The sequence below is a fragment of the Saccoglossus kowalevskii genome, chromosome 8 (assembly GCF_978046115.1).
Source record: "Saccoglossus kowalevskii chromosome 8, keSacKowa6.1, whole genome shotgun sequence".
Taxonomy (NCBI): Eukaryota; Metazoa; Hemichordata; class Enteropneusta; family Harrimaniidae; genus Saccoglossus; species Saccoglossus kowalevskii.
In genome coordinates, this window is record NC_140648.1 from 33,210,393 (window position 1) to 33,227,043 (window position 16,651).

Consider the following 16,651-nt stretch of genomic DNA (forward strand, 5'->3'; position numbering starts at 1 on the left):
AGGTCGTGTACTTTACTCTGATTGCGTTCATATTCATCTAACTAGTACTGTTTCTCGGATGTTTTGCAAATTTCCAATCCGATAGCCTACTTATGTCATTATGTGTTATCATATCCGTACGACAACGTCAATTCAAGTACACCGAAGCCATCTCAGCTGAGTCTGAGATTAAAGACATTCAAAAAAGATGTCTTCAAAATGGCATATTCACGAGGCAGTGAATAAATATTTCTATTTGATATGTTAACTAGTAAAATGATAAGGCCAACGGTACAATCTTTGGAAGACGGCAAGTAATGTGCACAATTGTTGAAAGATTAGCTCCAACAACATTGCTGTCTTCAATCTCGAAAAACGACTCGGAAACCGCGCCTGCAGAGGAACGATTGTTAAGCCACTATTTTGGTATTTGCCACTATTTTGGTACCCGCGAAAATTAAAACCAACGTCCTCTTGCTCTTTGTTATTATTTTTCTTCACAAGTCAATAAATCTCATAATTCTGAATAATTCTGGACAGTTTGTGTATAATTTGGAGTAATTTGTTATGTTTAATTTAAGTTTTCTTTACTTGCGCATATTTTCAGACCGAATTGTCATCTTTTTGACGCAGACACAGTGACGCTAACTTAGGGGGTATTACAATCGGCTGTCCTAACAGCCATATCGCGGAGCTCAATTCAACTGTCGTACTTTTAAAAATCAATTGCATAGCATATCCGTCGCCGATTGAAATGGTGTTAGTGCATCGAAACTGTTCGGCGAAGCTGCTAGGTAAGTATATGACGATTCAATACTAATATTGATATTTACTAGCTAGCTATCGCACTATGACTTGTTTAGTGTGCCTGCTCAGACTGCTGCGGTGTCTCGAGTCGTCCATTTGATTCTATCATCATCATCATCATGTTGTGTTCAATTCCAATTTCGAATGTGCATCGATTTCTCAAAACAGTAATTTATAGACATGTATATAGTACATCTGATCCAGAAAGTGATAGTTTAAACTTCATGTACATGTCCAGCTTGAATTTAAATAATCTATATGCGGACGTTGAGCAGACGGACAACAACTGAGCCACCGAGCGATATGCTATTTTTCCGTTTTGTGTTTCTTCCATTTGAGATGCATTTCTGTAAAATATTCCGTATATGATGACAGAATTCGCTGGTGTTGTCAAGTTGTATCATCCATTCTGGAAATTTTTATATTTTAGCAGCTATTTATTTTCTTGAAATTAAAATGTTTTAATACGCAAGATTTAAGTAATTAATGAGGTATTGATATTACTATTTTAGTAATTTATACCCATAACCTGAATGATATTCTTGTATAAAACATGTCAGTCACTTTCTTATTTTATCATATTTTTTCTCTATAACATGACGAGATAGAACAATTTGTATAATATATTATACTCTTGCGTAAATGACAAAGGTGTGTCAATAGTCAATAAAACAGCTAGCTGCGGTTCCGTAGCTCTTTGGTGCGACCTACAATCGAATTTCGCCCTAACAATTTCATTTGGACGTCTTTTTTTTAATTTTGTAGTTGTACGTCGAACATAGAGCTACGGGATCTATCACAGTTTAATAACAGAAATCTGGCATACATAAATTAAATCGCTTTTGCTTTTGATTACTATGGTGTGATGTACCTTTATTGTGAATTGATTGCTGGATGAATAACATACAAACTTTTGTTTGCAATTTGTGTTTATAAATAAGCAATAATTTGTGATATTTTACAATTACCGCGGAAACCAAGCAAATTACGAGAAAACGGCAGCCATTGACATCCCACACTCCCTAGCACAGAATAAATGTAATCTCGTTTGGCGGTCATGTGATACAGTGGTGGAAGAATAAAACTCATACTTCCCGTTATTCTAATTGTTCCAAAAAAGCAATCACATACAGTATTTATAATTGTATGATTTTTGTTTAATAATAGAAACTAGTTGCATAAACGCAATTTATCTACTGATTTCGGTCACGTGGTACAAAATTATAGGTCTCGCGTAATTTGCTATAAACTCTGGAATACAAAATGGCGTCTTTCGTCTTGTTATTTTTCTGCGACTCTGTGTACAGTAAATAAAGTCAATTAATTATGACCACCGTCATCATTTCACAGCGCAAATAGGTTCTGGTCATTGTTTGGAAGTAAATAAACATAGTGAGTACTTTCGAAGGTCTTAAAATGTGATTTTCGCGACGACCAAATTTGGCATGTGGATTTTAACCGGGCCGGCCAGAGTCAGTCACGTAAATAATGCGGTCGGCAACATAGGGCTATGATTCCACAGCAATAAAACAGCCTTGGCAATACTATAGTCATTTAGAAAAGACATACAATTTGTTATTAATCTCATTATACACTTGTTATTAATCTCACTAATAACAACCATTCATGGTTATTTCAATTTTTGTATTACATTTTAATTTGTTTAGTAAGTTTTACAATACAAAAACCATCTTTATTATTGCTGCATTGTGGATATAAATGTAGCTCCAGAATGTGAGTAACCACTTGGAATTCCTACTGAATTTTGGGACGCCATGAATTCACAGAAATGCTTTCTTAATTTCATTTCCAAATACTTGCTGTGATAGATGAATGTTTAAACAATCATTTATACATGTTCCATAAGTGAATAAATAATATTACTAAAAAAATCCTTTGAAAATCAAAAGTTTACCATTCAATCTATTTGTATCTAACAACGTTGTCCTGACTCACTGCACTAATGATCAATGGGATAATGGCTTCCTATAGAGAAGAAATGTGTTAACTCAATATTGGATTTTGCAAAGAATTGTGGAATTGAAAATTGAACTGAACAATATAACCATAAAATTTTTAAAAATAACTTGCACGTTGCTTGAAAACAGGAGAGGTAAAAAGCTTATTTTAACGGAGGGCTCTATGGAAAAGATGTGAGCCCCCCAAATGCCATCTACAGTTCAATTTTCTATCTCACAACTTTTTGCAAAATGGAGTTAACACAGTTCTTCCCTATACATGTATATAACACATTTCTTCCCTATACATGTACATGTATAACTAAAACTGGATATTATGAATCACTGTCTTAACTATGAAACAAATAATAAGGTATAATTATTCCCTTAGAACCTAACCTGACTCACTGCACTAACAACCAATAAGACATTTGTTACTCATAATTAGGACTAGGTATTATTATTATTTTTAATAATTTTTTTGTGCCAGGCAACAGTTCCGGACATTAAATTTCACTGTTGACTCTCCTGACTTTTTTTATGTGCAAATTGCAAGTGCTGACACATAGTGCATTTTTGCCACAGAAGTCATATTCAAGTTTGGGACTACATGACAGGACTGTGCGGCCATTTTCCTATCAAATGGCAATTTAATGCACTATCCGACCTTAATCAAAGTTCTCCCAAAGTCGCATTCGTTAGTGAATAAATCTTGGCCAGTGGAATTGGGCTTTCCGTGTTCAGCCTTAGTAGGATTTGAACTTGGGTCTACAAATCATGAGTCTGATGCGACAACCACTACGGTATACTACCAGTGACCGATAGGACTAGGTATTATTACCTGGTAATCGAAGACGACCTGACCCGACTCACTGCACTAACTATAAAACTAATAATAAGGTATTATTATTCCCCTAGAACCTAACCTGACTCACTGCACTAACAACAAATTGGACATTTTTACCTACATGTATAACAACAGTGTTCTCTCCACACCTCTAAAGCGTAATGGTACAGTGATGTGACCCTGTGAGATGTTCTTTCAAGGGTGTGGTCCCTCTAAATCCAAATCAAATACTAGAATATTAATAATTTGCCCATTGCACGTAACAGCAACAATGTGACAAAACAAGTCTCACAAATCACAAATACTGCACATGTCCGGAAAATATACTGATTTGGTACACTGCTATTATTTGCAGTTTGTACTTTAATTCAAAAAAAAAAACAAGTGAAATAAGGTCCCATTGAAAATAAAACTGTACATAAATCGAAGCAAAAATTATTCAACTGCAGGCATCGCCAAAGAAAAAAAAATGACTGGCAACACTGTTGTTTGGAGGTGTCAATCTGCCCAACGATTGTGTGTCTCGGCTACGCTGGTGGCTCATGCTTTGCCAAATTTTGCCGAATGGCGAGTTGAGTTTTAAGTTGATTTTCCAAATAATATATTTTATATCCAAAATTGACCATATTTTAGGAAAGTAATGATTATTTGAATGTATAAACCATCTTTATAGTAATGTTCTTGAATGTATAATAAAGAAAAATGAACGACTTTTACCATAATATTTTTTCTGATAGTTAGTCGATTTTTCTAGGATAGTTGACGTCGCCATGTCTACAACAGAGCTGGTATTATGTTACTGTATTTTGCCGATCATGTATTAAAAAACTCTTGAAAATATGATACATCAGGGCAAAATGTAAGATAAAATTGGAAACTTTGGTCTGACCTTTTGCATCACTTCCTGTTGAAACACCAACAAAGTCGTATGTTATCGCATGACTTTGTGGACATTTTTTTTTATCATCCCCAGTTCTTTCTAAGATTGAAACATTAACTCGAGACACACGTTAGATCAAAATAAATACCTGGATTGCCAGTCTGTTTATTAGTGGTTCTAAGATAATCGCCAATGAATCATTTTCAGGAATTTTTTTAAACAAGAAACAGGGGTGCATCGCCCTCATGCCATGGCCATGTGCCCCTTACCCTAGGGGGCAGATTTTCTGGCAACCACAAAATTCTGAATGACAAGGGATCACAAGTGGCTTCAGTCTTCAACTTTGACCTGTCTGACAGAAATTTTGGCCCAAAGGAAGCCAGAGAATGCTCCACACCCTGATAGGGAAAACCCCATCTCCCCTACTTGATGGTGCCGCTGAATTGCAGTGCTCCCTCTTGCAGTTTTTTTAGCTCCGCTGTCGACTTTGTCGAGCGGAGCTTATCATATGAGTGATTGTCCGTCGTCGTCGTCGTCCGTGTCAATGTTTTACTTTTTCGACTTCTTCTTGAAAACTACAAGCCTGAATGCTTTGATACTTGGTGTATATGTACCTTGGGTAGACCTCTCTTAGGTTTGTTCATTTCATGTTGATATCTTCAATTCTCTAATTTTGGTGAATATTTTTGTCATTTTTGGTAAAAGTGATATTTTCGACTTCTTGTTAAAAACCGCAAGTGCAATTGCTTTGATATTACATATATAGGTACTACATGTGGACCTCTCTCAGATTTGTTCATTTTGTAATGATATCTTTAATTCTCTAATTTTGGTGAATATTTTTGTCATTTTTGGTAAAAAGTGATATTTTCGACTTCTTGTTAAAAACCGCAAGTGCAATTGCTTTGATATTACATATATAGGTACTACATGTTGACCTCTCCCAGATTTGTTCATTTTGTAATTATATCTTTAATTCTCTAATTTTGGTGAATATTTTTGTCATTTTTGGTAAAAAGTGATATTTTCGACTTCTTGTTAAAAACCGCAAGTGCAATTGCTTTGATATTACATATATAGGTACTACATGTGAACCTCTCTCAGAATTGTTCATTTTGTAATGATATCTTTCTCTAATTTTGGTGAATATTTTTATCATTTTTGGTAAAAAGTGATATTTTCGACTTCTTGTTAAAAACCGCAAGTCCAATTGCTTTGATACTACATATATAGGTACTACATGTAGACCTCTCTCAGATTTGTTCATTTTGTGATGATATCTTCAATTCTCTAATTTTGGTGAATATTTTTGTAATTTTTGGTAAAAAGTGATATTTTCGACTTCTTGTTAAAAACCAATAGTTCAATTGCTTTGATATTACATATTTAGATACTACATGTAGACCTTTCTCAGATTTGTTCATTTCGTGATGATATCTTGGATTCTATAATTTTGGTGAATATTTTTGTCATATTTGGTAAAAAGTGATATTTTCGACTTCTTGTTAAAAACCAAAAGTTCAATTGCTTTGATATTACATATATAGATACTACATGTAGACCTTTCTCAGATTTGTTCATTTTGTGATGATATCTTCAATTCTCTAATTTTGGTGAATATTTTAGTCATTTTTCGTAGAAAGTGATATTTTCGACTTCTTGTTAAAAACTGTAAGTCCGATTGCTTTGATACTATACATATTGTTCATTTTCTGATGATGTCTTCAGTTCTTTAATTGAAATGTGCATTTCTAACAGCGGAGCTATCTCAGCCGATAGGCTGCTTGTTCAAGAAAAAAACCTGATTTTAATTAACAAAACATTCTAAATTTGTTCAATGCAAGAATGTTACGGTTTAGCGGACAAAGTTAGGGTAATCATAGCATTACACATAAGGTATAGATCAATGAAAAATCGTTGACTTTAGTTTGAAATTTTGTCGTTATTGATTTATTATTTTCATCCTATTTTGATAACTCGCAATCTCACAACAAAAAAATGTTTGCCCTAATGTCTCATGAACAGACAGTGACATGGGCACTAAAACTGACTGTACTTGTTGACACGAAAAAATGATATAAACAGTTATCTCCATGGATAACAATATATTTACTGACTGGCTATAACATATTAACTATTTCTATTGCTTTTTAGCTCCGCTGTCGACAAAGTCGACACAGCTAGGCATTAGTGGAATGGTGCATAGCAGACTGTCAAAACCTCAAATTCTCTAATTTTGGTGAATATTTTTGTCATTTTTGGTAAAAAGTGATATTTTTGACTTCTTGTTAAAAACCGCTATTCCGATTGCTTTGATATTACATATATAGGTACTATATGTGGATCTCTCTCAGATTTGTTCATTTCATAATGATATCTTAAATTCTCTAATTTTGGTGAATATTTTTGGTAAAAAGTGATATTTTTGACTTCTTGTTAAAAACCGCAAGTCCAATTGCTTTGATATTACATATATAGGTACTACACCTGGACCTCTCTCAGATTTGTTCATTTTGTGATGATATCTTTAATTCTCTAGTTTTGATGAATATTTTTGTAGTTTTTGGTAAAAAGTGATATTTTCGACTTCTTGTTGAAAACAGCAAGTCTGATTGCTTTGCTATTATATATATATAAGTACTACATATGGACCTCTCTCAGATTTGTTCATTTTGTGATGATATCTTTAATTTTCTGATTTTAGTCAATATTTTTGTAATTTTTGATAAAAGGTGATATTTTCGACTTCTTGTTAAAAACCGCAAGTCTGATTGCTTTGATACTATACATATATGTACCTCAGGTAAACCTCCCTCAGATTTGTTCATTTCATGATGATATCTTCAATTATCTAATTTTGATGAATATTTTTGTCATTTTTAGTAAAAAGTGATATTTTTGAATTCTTGTTGAAACAGCAAGTCCGATTGCTATACATACCATACATATTGTTCATTTTCTTATATGATATCCTCTGTTCTTTAATTGAAATGTGCCTTGCTAACAGCGGAGCTATCTCAGCCGATAGGCTGCTTGTTTTGCTGTTCTATTTCAAACTTTATTTGACTTGATAAATACATAAAAGACAATGGAGTAAAATGATATAAAATATCAGACTCTCTCGTCTTTAATTAATTGTAGATAGATTGTTAACTAATTTTATACTAACACAGTTATTGTATCACAATATTCAATGGGAAAATTATGCAAATTAGATACAGTGTTTGACTTAGGGTCTGGGGAGAACACTGAACTTGGACTGGATTTTTTTTAATCCTGAGGCCCTGACCTGAATCACTGCACTAACAAGCAATGAGACATTTGTTATTACCAAACGCTTCAGCGTGGTATTAAGAGTTTGTTTTCAGGGGTTGGTGATACCAAGGTGGGAAATGGATGCACATATGGGGTTAATTCCTTGAATTGCAATATAGAGGGTTCAGGCCGAAATACAATATATAGTGTTTTCATGTTTCGTCTGTGGTATTCTGCTGCTGTAAGTAATGCACGATTTCTTCCGAAATTCAGTATGTTGTGTGCATTCCAGGGTTATTCGTTTTTTGCTGAAAACACCCCTATTTTTTTAATGGCAGAGTCGAATAGTTTCACTCCCACTGGGAAATCTGCATTGTTGCTTAAATGAGAGCTAATTAAACAAATTTTCCAGACCGGCGAAAGAGTGTGCAACAGCCAATTTAACAGCCTGTCACATGATTTTACTTTGAATGTCAACATGAAAAGAGGCTAGTCCATTTTACGCAGGAGTAATTGGGAGTAGAATATGTGAGGGATAGTATCAACAGAGATGTGTATAGTGAAAAGTAATATCTAGCCTTCTTTTGCATCTCTGAGAATTTCTGTTTATTTAGTATATTGGTTTGAAAATGTTGAACTTGCATGATTTGCAATGTGTTTTTTTACTGAAACTCTCCTATTGATCGAATCCCGGGTTTGAACGAGAACGGCACACCACGTGATTCGTTTGAATACAATGCTGAAGGCAAACATGCCGTGCTACTGTGATACTTTACTGACGGAATGACTTACTGGTACTGCATGCTACAACTTCGCTTGTGATGTTGCTTGTTAGCCATGGATTAAATGAATCTTGATTACCAGTTAAAATGTTGCTCATTTGGGTAACGCCGCAACGTCGCCAGCAGAAACCTCCTGGACTTCGTACTATGATAAAACTCAGTCAACTTACATCAAATTCTCTCAATCGTAGTATTCCATGTGATGTACACCTAATATGCCAAAAATGTTGCTGAACAATTTGAACTTGATAAAAATAGCAGACGGAAATTTGTTTACAAAATAAAAATACTTTGGTTGCCAATGGAAACAAGCCGGTAAAAAACAAGCAATATGTTTCGGCTGTTACCATGGTAGGACATGAACGTGAAGCTAACGTCGGTGTATAACTAAAACCGGGCACCTTATACGAGGTTCGCAAAATAACATTCAGTCTTTAGAAGTCACTTTATTTTATTGCTAGGACGTATTCAGCCGTTAGATGTATCACTAGTATTTCCTACCGTTTTGCGATAGTATTTTCTAGATTGGAGGCAGCATTTACATTTTATTCAAAGTTCAAAGTTGCGTTGGGATTACGTTGACAGTGTAACAATGTCGGCCCCGGTGATCTCTTACCAGTGGGCGACGTAGCCAGAATAAAAGGCATGATCATTTGGACACTGCTATTACAAGACTGGTAGGAGGTAATAAATTTGGAGCGAAAGTATTCAAAAAGCAGATTTTGGCTGTTGCCATGGTAGCAGTGGGTCAGGATTGTTTTTCCAATTAGTGATGGTACGACCTGCCTGTAAAGTATGAACAAAATTAGCCAAGCCAAAAAAAATCACAGAAGAGTTAAAAAGCCATTCCTGGCGAACAGTTACTCTAACTTTGGGGTCAACTTTGTCATCAATGAAAAAAAAATATCAAAAATTCAAACTTTGTGCCGACACTCAAGTCGAGTACAATGAGCTATGTCTGAGGTGTTGTATCACAGGGAGTTGGACAAACTTATATATTTTAATAAATTAAAATTATTGAATAATAAAATGTTATATAACTTTTCTTTTACCCCCTCCCCTTCCTGGTATCTATTTCAAGTGATCACTATTTTTATTTTGTAAACACATTTCCGTCTGCTATTTTTGTCAGGTTCAAATCGTTCACCATCATTTTGGCATGTTAGATGTACATCGCATAGAATACTAGGATTGGGAGAACTTAATGTATGTTTACCACCTGGAAACTGAGTTTTATAAATCTTGAAGGGCTCTCGGAAGATTAACCCGCAGCCTGGACCCGCAGTAAAATCAGCGATCACTATGGAGCCGCAACCATCAACATCGAGATACCAGGAGGTTTCTGCTGGCGACGTTGTTGTGTTACTCAGTTCCAAATAAAGATTACCACCGCCAAATGAGCAACATTTAATCGGTAAAACAAGACTCAGTCTTACGACGACCAGCAAGCAACATCACAAACGAAGTTGTAGTGTGTAGCTCACGAGTCAGCCACGACCGATGTCAACGAAGGTCATTCAGTCAGTGGAGTACCGCACTTGCACGGCATGTTTGCCAATGCACAGATCTGTGGAGGAACTTCTAACTTCAACATAAACCGTGTATCGTAGTCGCCCAGTTTAAGTTCTGGTTCTGTCGTGGTCCCAACTAAAGGGCGGCAGTCGTGCCGCGTTCTGTTCGATATGGGACTCATAGCAACGTATACAACGCGTGTAAAATACATTGTTTATTTACATAAAATTCGAACACACGCTGCGCTACGACCACCGCGCTTAAACACCCACGAGTTATTTATTCGGACAATGACTCAAATTAGGCGTCTGATTATTTTATTTTCACACGTACAGTGACACGCGTTCTACACTGACACGCGTTGCTAGGGCGTAACACTGTCTTGTATCATATTAATAATAATAACAGAACCCCACACCCTCCCCGTGGCTTCGCTCGTGAAAGTACGGCAGCAGGATACACCGCATCACTCGTGAAAATAACTTCCATACGCAATGAAAGCCACGGGGAGGGTATCTGTCATAATACTTCATTATCACTGAAAATATTTTTCCCCTGAAATAAATTCCAGTGAATATGCCATTTCCCTCATACTCTATTGAGACACAGCGCAGTGAAAATTGGATTCACATGTAATGCTTGAAAACATGTCAGCAAAAATAAATTAAGTGAAATTCTACGTGACTTCATAATAGTTGGAAATGAACACATTACACCCGACCCTACCACTCCATATACATGTACAATGTAAACTACACCCCAAAACATCCTTTCACCCACAGTTACTACCGTGTTTCACCAGTGTATTCTATTTGACGTCAGGAGAAATTGAAATAAACAAATTAATTATAATTTCAGCCTATAGTTGACCACTGATTAAATAAACTACCTCGTCTTTATGTCAACTTGCAGTTATTCGTTGCCTACATCAGTGACTTCAAAATATATGTTTCAATCCCAGGAATTTCACTCGCTGTTAATTGTATGGGAGTGCCAGTCTTTAATGAATTTCTATTGTCATGTCAATTTCTTGCGATTACTCGAAACATTAAGCTGTAACCACATACCGCCTAGGTGCTGTAATTAAATCCTGGTGTAAGCACCATATGAACTATGAACAATGCATGTGAAGCCAGCTGTGGGGTATATTCAATCCTATAAATTTCTCATTGTTTGGTAACTATTTGCTGCAAATGCAACAAAAATCGATATAAAAAATATTACCCACACAGTATTCTACAGGTTACTTGTCTATAACTAGAACTGGGTTTTACATGTATTAATCCTGAGACCATGGCCATAATCATTGCACTGATGACCAATGGGACACATAACTAGAACTGGGTAAATTAGTTTCAGAGGACCTGACTTGACTCAGTGCACTAACTACCAATGGGTCATTTGTTATCTATAACCAGGACTGGGTATTATTATTCCCAGAGAACCTGACCTAAGTCACTGCACTAACTAGCAATGAAACTTTTGTTACTTATAACTAATACTGGGTATTATTAATCCCAGAGGACCTGACCTAACACACTGTACTAACTAGCAATGGAACTTTTGTTACCTATATCTAGGACTGGGCATTATTATACCCAGGGAATCTGACCTAACTCACTGCATTAACTAGCATTGGGACTTTTGTTACCTATATCTAGGATCAGGCATTATTATACACAGGGAACCTGACCTAACTCACTGCACTAACTAGCAATGGGACTTTTGTTACCTATATCTAGGACTAGGCATTATTATACCCAGGGAACCTGACCTAACTCACTGCATTAACTAGCAATGGGACTTTTGTTACCTATATCTAGGACTAGGCATTATTATACCCAGGGAACCTGACCTAACTCACTGCACTAACTAGCAATGGGACCTTTGTTACCTATATCTAGGACTGGACATTATTATACCCAGGGAACCTAACCTGACTCACTGCACTAACTTCATGTACAAATCAGACTTTTGTTACTTATACTAATACTGGGTATTATTAATCCCTGGGGCTCTGTTCTGGCATTTGTTAATGAGGACTGGGTTTTATTAATCCCAGAGAACCTGACCTAACTCACTGCACTAATGACCAATGAGTCATTTGTTGCCTATAATTAGGACTGAGTACTACCGGTATTAATATTAATTCCCTGACCTGACTCACTACACTAACTACTAATGGAAGACTTGTTACCGATAACCCTTAGGCCCTGTACTGGGATAAATTAGCATAACATACAAGCTTTGTATTTTGATAGATATTTTAACAATTTTTTTTTTATTATTGTAGGAAACTTGGAAATACTATACAGAGAAATGAAAGAATATGGTATCAATGGCTTCAGTACCTGTAACAATGATTTATGACTTTTTAGTAATTGTATTTGTATACCACTTTTTCAGTTTTCTGATTATTTCATGACTGTATGGTGTATTTTGTTATAACATGATGATAATAACAAAAATATTATAAAACTGTATTACAAAGGTACCATACAGTATAACAACAAGAATTAAAGTGTGATTATAAATTTATACTTAATTTAGAAATAACGTTTCTCTTCTGGACCCTTGTCAGTGTTGGTCACTTTGTAGTAAAGCATGTGATCATGTCAGCATTATGCATATTGTCAACAATTATAATATTTGAACTCTCAATATTTTCCAAATGAGTGAGATGATAAGTAAGATGGTGCATTGTTTATTTTCAAGCATGCTATATATTAAATTGCTCAGTAAAATTCTATAATATTTGAAATTGCAGTGTTAGATTCTTTAATTGAGCAAATAATATATTTTGTACACCTATGAGACAAAAATATATTATTTCTGCTTCTTGCAATACCACATTGTGTTGTGTTTATATTCTACAAAATGTTTGCTTTAAAAATTTAAACTTGATTGAAGCATAAAGCTTTGATCTCTATGATTTATGTCTAATAATTTAAAAACAACTGTTCATGTGTAGCACAAATTAGGGGCTTACAGTTTGACCTAGGTTCATGGTGTACACTAATTGTGGTTGGCATGGTCACACTAATTTCCCAGCAGTGTAAAGGCAGATCACAACAAACTTGATATGAGCATCATACATAGTGGGTTGTTATGTCACATTGTTTTGTTCAAAAATGGGAACTGATTGGGATTGATCTTTGTGTGTGTGTACAAGCGTACATCTCCAGCTGCATCGTTAACATGCCAGGACTGCTAACATTCTAACTGTACACATGCATCAAACATCTTGTGATATACCGGTATATATCAATATGTATATACCGATATATACATTGTCCTGAAACCAGATCTTGGTCGTGTGTATGGGATTCTTTCAAATTTGGTTTAAACATGGGATCATCCAATATGACAATAAAATTGATCATGTGTGGGGTCCAGTGCCCTTTAGTTTAGTTCTATATTTTCTGATGAGTCAAGTCTACTCAAAAAATGTAGCCCAAATAGAAAAATTCTTGGGATAGATAAGTATATGAGGTGACTGAGATGGTACAATAACCTCAGTGTAGATCCACTGTTATACCACTGCCACCTGCTGTTGATTCATTCGTCGAGCAGAGGGCAGGGATATTAGGTAGGGTTGCAAATTCCACACCACGCCAAAGCACCATTTGATTACAAGTGGGAATTTCAGTACTGTATTTCTGGTGACAAACCAGATTGTAAAGGGGACTCTGTATCATATGATCCAGTACTGTTGGTGGGCCCAGATGAACCATTCTTTTGCAAGGAAGAATGTCTAACCTTGGGCACCATGTTAAATAAATTTTAATTTCCACATAAGTTGCATTTTTCTGATTTACCAAGTGCTTGCTGCAGTCTCTGGCTTTAAGCTGGCACTCAATGGACAATACAAGAATTTGCTGATCGTAACGTGTCCCTTTTTTTACATGGCTAACATCACCCAGAATGTTGTATTTATGGTAAAAGGATATTCACTGAACAGGGGCATGCACAACTATTTTGATTCAATGGGACCAAATATAAGGAATTAGTTTAGCCCAGTTCTGCCTAGGTAGTTTGCCATTTTGAGGGCCTCAACAGAGGCAGCAGTCAAACATTTTGCCAGAACCAATGATGCTAGGCATAGATGCACCAATATAATATGTGTTCTAAATACATGTATGATAAACTGAAGACAGATACACACGAACAATAATCTCATTCATAGGGTCAGAATGCCCAATAATGACAGTCTGGTCGAGGGGAATACAGGAACAAACATATCAACCAAGGAAATGATCGTTGAGGTGGATGTGGTTGGGGTCAGGTGTTTTCAGTGGTATGAATTAAAGGATTCATTTCCCAACCCTTATTTCCTGTGAGGTTAAATTGTTCGGTTACCGTAGCAAACTACCACAATGACCCTGTAGGACCTTTCAGAAGTCAAGCACAGCTACAAGATCAAGTTGGCCAAAAAGCTTCAGTTGACTCCATCACCAGTGTCAATGGCTCTGCCACGAGTAATGGTAGGCATGATTTTCCAGGAAGTGAGAGAATTATTGGCAAATGGCAGCAGTGCAGTGCCTGTTATTCCCCCATATTTTTGGTGAACAATAAAGAACAATATAGACCCAAGCCAACTGAATCAGTATATTCTCTCAGAGCATTTTATGTGATGGTGACCCCAGCAGAGGTACACTGCTGTGTACATCAGGGGATTTCCTGATATCACTCAAACATTTGATTCAAGATATTAGTTCAATGTTTGCCCATTGTAGCCTCACAGTTTTTTTTTCCCAAAATTAATGGCAGTGCCAGTTTTGTGGCTGCACAGCAGGCCAACAATGTGAATCCATTTTATCAATATCTGGTTGATACAAGAGCAGTAATTTTAGCACACATCCTTCAAACAATCATATCCCACATTTAGTATTTCCGGGAATGTATTCTTGGGAGTGTTTCAGGTTGAGAGACCCGGCAGCCACACTTTTTGCATGCACGCACAGCTCAGACAATTATTGAGCTTTTTGGAAATGGCTTCATCTATGAGAGGCCTTGTGCCTCAAACAGCTCTCAAAGGTATGCTCGTCCAGGTCCACACACTCCAGTTGTGTGGATCGCCACATGAGAAATATCATGGACCCCACAAAGCTTGACTGCCATCAAGTGGATGGACTTAACCAACATAAGACGGAGATAACAGATTGCTCCATCAACTGCGGCTATAACACTGGTCATGGACGCCTTGAAAATAGAATGGGGAGTGGCTCCCTTGCAAAGCACAGCTCCACATAAACATACCTAATATGTTGGGGGGCATTATATTGCTTTCTAGATGAAGTATAGAATAAAACAGTTCCCATCCATTGCGACAACACAACTTTATTAGCATATATTACAAAACATGGGTGGACAAATCCCACAAACTAGCCAGCTAGTGGAGGAGATAAAGAGTGGGAAATAGAGCTGAAGCCCACCTGACAGGGATTAGAAACAGTGTGGCCAACACAACACGCAATGCCGTGTTTCACATTCCAATCTCGTTTTTCAGTTTATATATTCATATATGTGCCTGTAATTTTGAATAGATAATTATCTAGCTGCGCCCCTTTCCCCATTTTGGGATTTACTTGAGGGTCACTAATGGGCTTGAACTCCCGCAGTTCAGCCACCACCAGGGTATACTTTGTACCCATTGAACATACATACAATACATTGGTTTTGGCAAGGTAGGTATGGCTTCACTATGCAAAATTTCGAATAATTCCCCGGGAATCTGATAATGCAAAGATCAGTACATTAACAAAGGGAATTAACAATTGTTAGGGGTCATGTGACAACAAAAGAATGCACACTCCTATGTTGGAACCTTTCGTATATTGAAAGAGAATAATACATGCCACTATTTTCGTACCAATCGTATATTAAATAATAGCAGATCCCGACAACAGAATAATACATGCCACTATTTTTGTACCAATCATATATCGAATAATAACAGATACCGACAACAGAATAATACATGCCACTATTTTTGTACCATTCCTATATCGAATAATAACAGTTCACGACAACAGAATAATACATGCCACTATTTTTGTACCATTCCTATATCGAATAATAACAGATCCCAACAACAGAATAATACATGCCACTATTTTGGTACCATCCCTATAGTGAAGTGTAGCAGTTCCCGACAACTAAATTAAATGTGCTACTATTTTGGTACCATCCCTATAGTAAAGTATAGCAGTTCCCGACAACTAAATTATATGTGCTACTATTTTGGTACCATTCCTATATCGAATAATAACAGATCCCGACAACAGAATAATACATGCCACTATTTTTGTACCATTCCTATATCGAATAATAACAGATCCCGACAACAGAATATTACATGCCACTATTTTTGTACCAATCCTATATCGAATAATAACAGATCCCGACAACAGAATATTACATGCCACTATTTTTGTACCATTCCTATATCGAATAATAACAGATCCCGACAACAGAATAATACATGCCACTATTTTTGTACCATTCCTATATCGAATAATAACAGTTCACGACAACAGAATAATACATGCCACTATTTTTGTACCATTCCTATATCGAATAATAACAGATCCCGACAACAGAATATTACATGCCACTATTTTTGTACCAA

At 36.1% G+C, this 16,651-nt stretch overlaps 1 long non-coding RNA gene across 1 annotated transcript; it reads left to right on the plus strand.

Annotated features, from left to right (window-relative positions):
* Positions 1-620: 620 nt before the first annotated feature.
* LOC146739529 (uncharacterized) lies at positions 621-12,870 on the plus strand. Its single transcript, XR_014930220.1, has 2 exons — positions 621-773; positions 12,314-12,870. It is a non-coding gene; the product is annotated as an uncharacterized LOC146739529 (long non-coding RNA).
* Positions 12,871-16,651: the final 3,781 nt, after the last annotated feature.